Raw genomic sequence first — 8743 nt, 5'->3', positions numbered from 1 at the left:
CAGTACAATCCCCTCAAGAACTAAGACCATCTAAAATTACTTACTCAAATAGTTGCTCTATTCGAAAAACTAAAACTATGCCTGAGGGGCGGCCACAAAAATTGTTATTTTATTGCAACCAGGGGCACACATGTCATATTTTATTCTCCACTCGGAATTTTGTGGATTTGCAACATCCCTTTTATTTACGACCAGCGACTACCAATTGCTTAACCAGATAGTCCTTGCGACTTCGGAATAAGGACTTCGAAAGTCGTTTTCTGGGTTTTTGGAAGACTTGAAGTTTGTGGATTACGTGCGTGTCGTCATACGCACGGATAAGTAGTATATCATTTTCTTTGTACAAATGACTGAAGGAATTCCGTGAGGCGTCCTAATCTAGTGGAATATAAACAATAGCTCCGTCTGTCTGTCTGCCTTTTTGTCTATGCGGGAAATGAGGTGTGATTTACATTCAAGAATGCTTTGGGACTCTCATTTCTCCTTTTTAGGCAGTTTCTTTGAATCGCGTGTCTTGAAGACTACCTCTAAAATACGTATTTTATGTGGATGAAAGTTTGAGATTCATATTTTATTGAAAAGTTTTAGTTAAACTACATAAGGCTACCAGAACGTAATTTCAGATACTCATATACTTACTTGAAAAAAAAATATAGACCAAACAATTCAGCAAAGATTACATTTGCAAACCATCTACACACAAATACATATTTTATGTAGGTAGCACTACCAGTCATCAGGCTATTTTTACACGGGCAGGAATCGAAGCCGCGACCGCTCGTAAATCACCCGGGTATGAGCACTAATGTTCAGAATTTCACGCACCGTCACAACTGTTAATGTGGCCCAAATTATGTTTTGCTCTCAAAGAAACCAATAACATTTTCTTATTGGAAACAAATTATTTATTTTCCAAAACAAAATTTGAGTTAATGGCAGGTTGACAAAGGTGGGTAAGAAATGGGACTTTTTTCTCATCATAATAAAATTTGGAATTTAGGATTCTTGTCTTGAAATCACAGCAGTCTTTCAGCTTTGCTGGTGGTCTTACATTTGTTATCAGTTATCAATTAACACTTAGTTAATCATAAATACTAGGTCTACTGATACACTTCTAATAATGCTATGGAAAGTCTAGAGTATCTTATTGGAATTCCATGCCTTACTAAGTGGTACTAAGGAGTAACAAGTCTAACAAGAGTACTAACGAAACAATATTGATTAAATCGAAGCTTTTCACTTATTATTTCCCTTTAAATAAGCTGCAAATATTTGTCATGCCTAAACATGTATCATAAGTCTCGTCTAATAGTTTTGCCTCCCTTAAGTATTGTTCATTTTGACATTACTTATAACGTCACGTGTTAGCTACCTTCGCAGCAGAAATATTACTTGAAGATCACTAATCATAAGACCGCTCATCGAATTTCAATACCTATCCACGTCATCTCCCATCAACATCAAAACCGTCATTAGCCTACCGAATTTCCTACCCAAATTCCAACCCATAGTCCATAGTCCATAACCACCATAGCCCATAGCCAGCAGGCGAGTCACTGTGAACCCATAACATCTCACCCGAGAGCGTTCACCCCTGACCCCTAACTGCCTCTGGTCATCTCGAGACGTGTGCTATCCCTCCCGCACTTGGGTAACTGTGGGTATGTGTGTCCTTGTCTCGCTGTGCACGATCCGACCCGAGTGGATCCGGGTATCCTCAGAATTGCAGTTGGTTGTGCGGTTCGTGTGTTGTGGAATTTTAATAGTTGCATGTTTTTGATAGTATTTAATGATGATATTCTTTGCTGTTGATTAGTGAATAAATTATGTAAATAGTTGCGATTATAAGCATGTAATTAGAAGTAAATGAATCAGTTAATGAACCTCTTTTAATACTTTAAACTTTTTTTAACTGTTTTCTTACTGCTTTTAGGTTGACCATAACGTAAAAAATCGAGTTGGACTAATGTACAGTTCATATTCTTAAAATTGCTAGTCTTAAACTGGCTATTGGTAGAGGGAAAATTAATGTCTTAATTCTGATTCAGATTACAGATCTTGAACTTCTTCAGCGAAGTTATAAAGTGAAAGAAAAGGTCACAATGCCAGTAGACAAAAAAACGTTATAATTAGAAATCTCTTCAATGTATTTCATTACAGGAATTTCTTATAGAAAACTACTTAAAATACCAATTGATTCTCATAAGAAATAAGACTTTTGACATTAACGCCAGCGCCACCAGCTTCACAACTTACAACTTAAACCACAGATTACCTTAACTTAAATCCACAACCAGTCTCCTCAACTCGTGAGCCGCGCCACTATCAAAACTGAAGACGCTCAACTTACCGCTGGCTCACACACATACATATTAACTGTACACCGAGTTTACACATACCTGCACACTTATTATATTAATACTAGTCACTAGGTACCTGCACCTAAATATTTCACGCTACAGACGCCAAATAACTTTGCAAATCTGAAGATAGATAACCAGAAACAGATGAGACTCAGAAATTGATGAGAATGCTTGTCCGATGTTGGTTAGGTACTATTGGTCTCATAATAGTAATAAAAACAGTACGTAGGTACCTATGCATTAATCCGCGCACTCGTAAGAACTTAAGAGGCAGGTGCTTTAACCAATAGGCCACCAGGACTTACTTACCAGAATGCAGAGTTTTACATAGAGCGACTGCCTATCGAACGTCCAACACCCAGTTAAGTACTGGGTAGTTAACTGTACAAATCAGGAACCCGATACTCGTAAAGACTGTCAAAACAAAATACAGCCAGGACCACGGAGTAAGGAAATCCATGATCAGGACCAACACCTCTTCATAATTTGCAAAGAACCAAGAAACCAAGTTCCACAACTTATCAAGTGCCATAAGCAAAATTGCCAGATGCGTTACTTAGTTACAAGTTAAAAATCAATACACAGCTGAATTAAATTCAACTGATACGTAATGAGACAGCCCGGTGGCCGCCATTTGTAATTATTACGTCACCATTGACTTAAGGGTTGAAGTGGATGTGAACAAAAGAGGCGCGCAATGATTTTTATTTGATTTTCGCGCGTCGCTGAACAGGCACAGGAAATGGACTGCCAGTATTTTTGTGTTTGTGGTCTGTTTTTTTTTAATGAATGTCATATTTTTATGTACATTTTTATTTTAAAAAGTAGCCTGGAAAATAATTCGAAGACCTTAGATATTTGGTATTTAAATATGTAGACAATTTGCTTCAAAGTATAAATATTTTAAATTTTAGTAAAAAAATTACATTTATAATTGAAAAGTTTTGGAAAGTATAGGCAAAATAATAACAATGACTCTTATTTTACATAACTATAGGTACTATGAACGCTGTTCATATGACTCTATGCTCACCCACTATTTTGCATATCCGAAAACTACGTGATATTGTTTATGTAACGGTTTATTAAAATAATTTCACCCCGCATCTTTATTATTTCCACTAGTTAATTAAAAGGGAACCTCTGTAAAAACAATTCGCGTGATAATACTGAGCGCGGGAAATCGCGCGGTTGTTTTAATGGCGGCCCGATTATAATATTGTGAACAGCGCCATCTAGCGGATTAAATGGGAGTGAATAAACTTTGATGTTTTTTTACAATTTTTATTAACTTTTGTTTTAAAATTGATATCTGTTATTGATTGAATAAATTAAATGAAGTAATTTAAAAAACAACTAAATTTTGACTAATTTCCTAAAAGAAAGTCGTAAATAAAAAAAAAATTAGAATACCGTATTTACGAAACACAACCAACATTCTTGGGTTAATTGTAATAATACTGCAACATTAGATGAACTATTTCGACACTCCTGTCATCGGGGATGTAACTCAGTGGTAGAGTGTCTGCTTCGCATGCTGAAAGTCCTGGGTTCAAATCCCAGCATCTCCAAACTGTTTCATTTTTGTATTTTCTCGTTTTGCACAAATCTTTTTACTCACAATTTATTTTTGTTCCATATACTATCGTCACGCCTTAAAAATCACGAAAATAACTATTCATATACAATCACAAACTGTCAGTCTGTCTATCAAATGTTCACGCGCCAATAGAGCGAACAACCACGGCACGTGTGGTCAGAACCATTTTATTATTAGAAGGATCCGATTGGCACGCACCTGGACGATCAAATCAAATGACCGCTGACAAATTGAAGGAGTATTTATTTTGGATTTAGAATTTAGACACGTGCTGTAGTTATAAATGTTTTAGTTTAAATTGATATATTTTGAGCACGGGTGTTTTAATTACGCATTTTGTGTTTGTCAAACATTATTTTCATAGTCAAATGCCAATACCTATGTTTTGTAAAACCTAAAACAGTAGTGGAATGAGACATGACTGATAGTTGTTAGAAGTGGTTGATCTTGGTAAGTATAGGAGATGGCCAGTGTTTGTGAAGGTTTTAGATATGGTCAATGCGTCGAATCTTGATAGCAAGTACTTACCTTAAAACCGAATATTATAAAGCTACGAGGATGTTATAGATTTTTATAGCTGTCGTAAGAAGGGCACACCAAGACATTATTTAACAGTAAGTAGCTGAATTAAAAATACTTACTTACAGGTGTGTAGGTGTAAGGGATAAGTGAGCTCTTCCATCCATAATTCACAAAATCTTTTTATAGCAATCTTCGATTTTCTATAAATAACTTTATAATAATACGACCATTCATACACAAGATTAGCGCCGACAAAAATATCCAACCAGCGAACGCAGCAACTGAAAACTTTGCTCGACTCAGGAAATGAAGCTGCGACTCAATTTCCACGGCGGCGGTAATCCGCTCGGAAATCTAACGCGACAATATCACACCTTTTTTGTTATTTTATATCCATGGAGGTTTTAATACGTTGTCGATTGTGGAATCTTGTGTGATGTTTAACTGGTGTGTTTGAGGTCTACAAATAAAATGTATCTTGAAAATGGAGTTTCTTTCTTAGTTTCCGCGATTACCAGTAACTTGCCCAGTATCATCACATCATTCTTTAAGTTCTTCAGAATGATCCAGCACTATTGCATCTACTTTTTATCGTGTGACCTAATAACCTAATAACCTTTTATGGTTTAACCACCTCACAAGCCAAGTGTCAGCAATAGGTTAAAAAAATCACAGCTTTTTACACCATTATATTAATTTGGGTTTCAGAGTGTTGTACTGCTAATATTCAATTAAGTACCATGAGCCTTACCTAACCCTAGCCCAGCGATAGCCTTAAAGCCTATTCATAAAAAACATGATAGACAACGAAGACTCTAAGCCAAGTGCCAACCTTAATAATAGATGACCAGGAAATCTATAATCACCACTAAAATAAAAAAATAACCAATATATTCGGCTGATAAAGCCGTAGTTCATCAGTTATTCCATTTGGTCTGACATTTTGGGCGATATCAAGTATTCATAGGGCGGCAGTACTTACTGGGGTTTACCTTAAAGAGTGGCCAGTCTGAAGGTCTGACCTTTTGGCTGCAGTGGTCGGCCTGATTGCTTTCTCGTTGTGTTAATGGGTTGGCATTTTGTTGGTTTTGTTATGGATATTGAGTTTTTTTTGTTTTGTTTGTAAGTTTTTTTTTTGTAGGAAGAATGAATCATAAGCCTCTTGAATGACTTTGTTTTATGCATCGTCAAAATGACGAAGTGGTCAGAACAACGTATCCAAAATGGTGCTCGACGAGAGTTTCGTAGTTATGCTTTATGCGTCATGGGATATTTGGGTGGGATGAAAACTCTAATATTAGAATATCCTTTCATCGGGGGTGTAACTCAGTGGCAGAGTTTCCGCTTCTAACGTTGAAAGTCCTGGGTTCGAGCCCCAGCACCTCCAAGAATCTTTTTGATGAAGTCGCCCTGCATAAATTAGTGCAACGTACGTTAATATTGTCCTTTGATATATGATCGTTGCATTGATTAAATGTACTTTGATAAATGACTGGAATCCAACCCAACCATCCAAACCCAACGATGAAAATAAAAAAATATGATCTTATGTACCTCTTTGTTATCAAACTCTGACTAATGCCAACCTTATTTCACTTTGGAACCCTGTGTGTTCCAGGGCTGCGGTAATTCCAAGGATTTTGTACCTCGATGTTATTTATTTACCAACATCTTGCAATCTGCGTATTTTTAATCATACAGACAAATGCTTCATTCAAACTGAGAAATCAAAATAAAAATCAAAACACATCTTAAAAATCGACAAACATAGGTACAAAACTAAAAATAAAATTCTTCGTCACAAAGGAATCTCGGTTCCCTACCATTACCTATGGGGTTGCAAGCTATGATTGACAGCTAATAACCACAGATTTCCCATGGGAGTGTACAATTTGTCCCCACACCCCATGGGTTTTCCGCGAACTCATAGAAATGGTGGCTTTTGAACATATAGGTTCTGGTGGTTAGAAGTATGGTTTCTTTATGTATGAAAGTACATGTTTCTCGTATTTTTCAACCACTGCCCATGTAAAAAAGGTACCTACTGAGTTCCATAACATAATCTCATACTCGGCCAAATGCGGATGAATACAAATTGAGAAGTGATGTAATGCGAACATTTCATTGAATAATCGGTCATTTCATGAAGTAAAAAAAATCTAATAAAGATGTTGATTTGTAAGCCATGTAACATCAACCAAGGCATTGGCGACAGATACACCGTTGAATTAAAGTATGCCTACTACTTATATACTGTTCTCAATCTGGATATAAAATTAAATACATACCTATAGATATAGACGCAATAGATACAAAACAATAGACGCAAAATAATTACATACAACGCCTACAGAAAAATTGACAGCAAACAGTTGACTACCAGTAACTAGGAAACTAAGCCAAATTGCCTGAGAATACATCGGGGGTGTAACTCAGGTGTAGAGTGTCTGCTTCGCATGCTGAAAGTCCTGGGTTCAAATCCCAGCACCTCCAAACCTTTTTAACTTTTTCTATCGAACAAAGGATAAGAAAGGGTAAGCAACATTAAGAGTCTTTTTGCCCGAAATTGTTTAAATCATTATGCAGTTCTGGGACACAGATGGATATCACATCACATCATATAAACTATACTTTTGAAGAATATTTTTTATTTGCCTACCACATATGTATTTCAAAAACGTATTTATCCGTTGATAAGAGATCGAAATTGACATAACTAGATGAAGTCAAAATATGAACGGGTAAATAGGTTACTGAAATCCACAGTTACTTATACTTGTACAAGAACAAATATACATAATAATATAAATAGAATAGAGATGTTGTTCAGTTATCTCCCGCATACAATATTAACATCATGCCATTACGCGCTTGAGGTTTTTACGCGAACAAACAGACCGACCGACGGATAATCTGTTGGAAGTCGTAGATGTTGAAACTATGGAAGCGACATTATGTAGTATTATGTCAGGACTAAAGTTAAAACAACAAAACGTCGAACACTTTTTAACAGATGATACAATTTTTTTTAACTTCTCTTTACTTTTTATTGTTCAACTAGCTTTCGCCCGCGGTTTCACCCGCGTCCCGTAGCCGGATGGTGACAAAAACTATCTTAAAACCTTCTCCCGGGTCTAAGTTATCTCCCCTCTAATTTTCAGCCAAGCCGTTTCCATGTTATGTCGTGACAACGGAAAGCGGGTTTCATTTTTGTATATATAGATAAGTACCATACCAAGTCCCGATAACTTATACTTTACATATAAAAAAATCAAGTTAAGAAACCTAATTTTTGTGTCAAAAAATTGCGCTGTGCGTTTTGATAAAACCACGCTCAAATCATGCTGCCTCTTCCATTAACCACACATCCGTTACCTTTCTCACTAATCATAAGACGATCATTGGGCCGAGCAATAAATTCCAGTACCTTCACTATAACTCAGACCTACCCCTAATTAAGGGTAGCTGTAAAAATAATTACCTGTCATGTTTGAAGAGCGCGTGTGTTCATCTTTTAATGTATTATGTCGGTTCTTGAAGTGTATGCAAATAGAGCCACTTTGAATAGTAAGTTTTAAGAAGAATTAGGAATTATGAAATACGTGTTTCCTTTTTAAGATAACAGTTCAGACTTTTCAACTTTTTATGATATACAGACGTTGTATTATTTCGTAATTATTTAATAGTGAAATTAAGTATGTAGGTGTCGATATTAACATTATCAAGAGGAAACTTTTTTCTTAAGTTTGTTTGTACACAATAGGCTCCAAAACTTGTTTTATTGTAATTTTTTGAAAACTACTCTTCCTGAGTAACATAGGTAGGCTATATTTTATCCCAATACGGGCAGTAGTTCCCACGGGATACGGGAAACCGGGTAGTAATTAATACAAATATTATCTAAAATATGAAAAAAAATGCTTAAAAATATACACGTTACTATAAAGTCAACCCTACGCACGCGGTACATTAACGAGTGACGTAAACTTGAATTTAATGCACAATATAAAAGTAAGACGAGATATAAAATATTAATGAGACAAAGTCAGTAAGTATGCTAAGTAACATAAACCAGAAGTCGTCACAAATCCCACATACAAGACAATTAAAATATACTTAATTAGTTAAATATTTTTATGGTCCTTCTTAATGTATGTCATTTGTTGAATGTATAAAATTCAACCCTTTACTGCCGCGGTTTAATTATTGACTCAATAGACATGCTTGGATAATATTTTACGAGCGTCAAATTGTAATG

General features: G+C 35.8%; 2 non-coding genes across 2 annotated transcripts; both read left to right on the top strand.

Annotated features, from left to right (window-relative positions):
* Positions 1–3862: 3862 nt before the first annotated feature.
* Positions 3863–3934, top strand: Trnaa-cgc (transfer RNA alanine (anticodon CGC)). The gene has a single exon. It is a non-coding gene; the product is annotated as a tRNA-Ala (tRNA).
* Positions 3935–6906: 2972 nt separating this feature from the next.
* Positions 6907–6978, top strand: Trnaa-cgc (transfer RNA alanine (anticodon CGC)). Its single transcript has one exon. It is a non-coding gene; the product is annotated as a tRNA-Ala (tRNA).
* Positions 6979–8743: the final 1765 nt, after the last annotated feature.

This window comes from Helicoverpa armigera, chromosome 17 (genome assembly GCF_030705265.1).
Source record: "Helicoverpa armigera isolate CAAS_96S chromosome 17, ASM3070526v1, whole genome shotgun sequence".
In the NCBI taxonomy this organism is placed as follows: domain Eukaryota; kingdom Metazoa; phylum Arthropoda; class Insecta; order Lepidoptera; family Noctuidae; genus Helicoverpa; species Helicoverpa armigera.
Note: the sequence above shows the minus strand (reverse complement) of the source record. Positions and strands in the feature narration are given on the sequence as shown.